The sequence below is a fragment of the Betta splendens genome, chromosome 3, assembly GCF_900634795.4.
Source record: "Betta splendens chromosome 3, fBetSpl5.4, whole genome shotgun sequence".
Classification (NCBI taxonomy): Eukaryota; Metazoa; Chordata; class Actinopteri; order Anabantiformes; family Osphronemidae; genus Betta; species Betta splendens.
Genome location: NC_040883.2, coordinates 19,573,499 through 19,574,732, shown reverse-complemented (window position 1 = coordinate 19,574,732; position 1,234 = coordinate 19,573,499). Strand labels below are relative to the sequence as shown.

The 1,234-nt window shown below is 36.9% G+C and overlaps 1 protein-coding gene across 1 annotated transcript in view; it reads left to right on the top strand.

Annotated features, from left to right (window-relative positions):
- The window catches only part of tnfaip8l3 (tumor necrosis factor, alpha-induced protein 8-like 3), a 25,263-nt gene extending 24,590 nt beyond the window's left edge, over window positions 1-673 (top strand). The window contains exon 2 of the mRNA XM_029144623.3: window positions 1-673. This exon is cut by the window's left edge and continues 1,073 nt beyond it. The gene's annotated coding sequence lies outside the window, so the exon portion shown is untranslated.
- The last annotated feature ends 561 nt before the right edge of the window (window positions 674-1,234 follow it).

Sequence of the window (1,234 nt, the reverse complement as noted above, 5' to 3'; positions counted from 1 at the left end):
TATCTTTTGACTTTTTAGTCTACATATACTTTGCATGAATATGCCTATTCTTTATTTGGAGATCTTGCCAAAGCAGAACCATCTCAGCAGCACTCCAGAGTTTCTTTGGCCTCTAGTGCATCAAGGTACAAAAGACTGAACTGATGGTGCAATATTACTTTTAGAAATCATAATTTTCAGTTTTTGATTTTTTTATAAATTTGCAAAACATTACAAGGACGCATTGTCACTTATGGGTTACTAGGTCTAGATTTATGGTCAGAAATGGCAACTGTATTCATATAAAATGACATCCAGAACACAATAAAAGTGTGTAAATGGTAAAGAAGTCTGAATATTTTTGAAAGCTATGGTAAAATCAGCCCTGACTTTCTGTGTGTGTGTGTGTGTGTGTGTGTGTGTTATATCTGTGTCAATCTTCTCTATGAGGGCATAATTCTTATTGTTGTATTAAACATTTGTTTAACCTATATTCTGTAAGCCTTTGAGTCCGCATTCAGAATGATAAAGAAGCCACAAACCTGTAGTTTTCACTCGCATGCTCAACAGTCAACAAGACTATTTCAAAATTAGCAGGAAAATCAGTGATATATAATTTTTAGTTCATTGGATGCCCTCTGGTTTGTTCTACTTGCCAGTCCAGGAAATAAAATGTGTGGTTATTCCAGCTGAACTATTTAGCATCCGGTCTCTTGTCCTTATAGACATATTAAATGCTTGCTGTATGTGGGATTTGTTGGGTTTAGTTGTGTGAGGTTTTAAACCTTACTTTGTAAAGTGCCTTGAAATAACTTTGTTGTGATTTGGCGCTATATAAATAAAATTGAATTGTTACGGGCGGGGGTCAAACTACACTGAACGGTATACTATTGTTAAACCAAGGGTCGAACTGAACTGAACGGCTAAAACACGCTCCCTGAGCGGGGAGACAGGCTACAATGACCTACAAACTGAACTGGGAGGGAGGACCCAAATGCACGACCCACAGACAGGACTGGCAATAAATGATTTAATATATTAAACATACAGACAGAGGACAATACGAACTAAGGACACTGCGTATGCAGGATAGGTCAGAAACAAACAATGCAAACTAACACATATAACTCACAGGTAAACTAAAGATCACTGCAGAGCAGGAAACTAAATAGCCATCCTAAAACACAAAACATGCAAACTGTATCTTAGCTCAAAACCTAAATAGCACAAAACTAACAGAAGAACTTACAGGTAA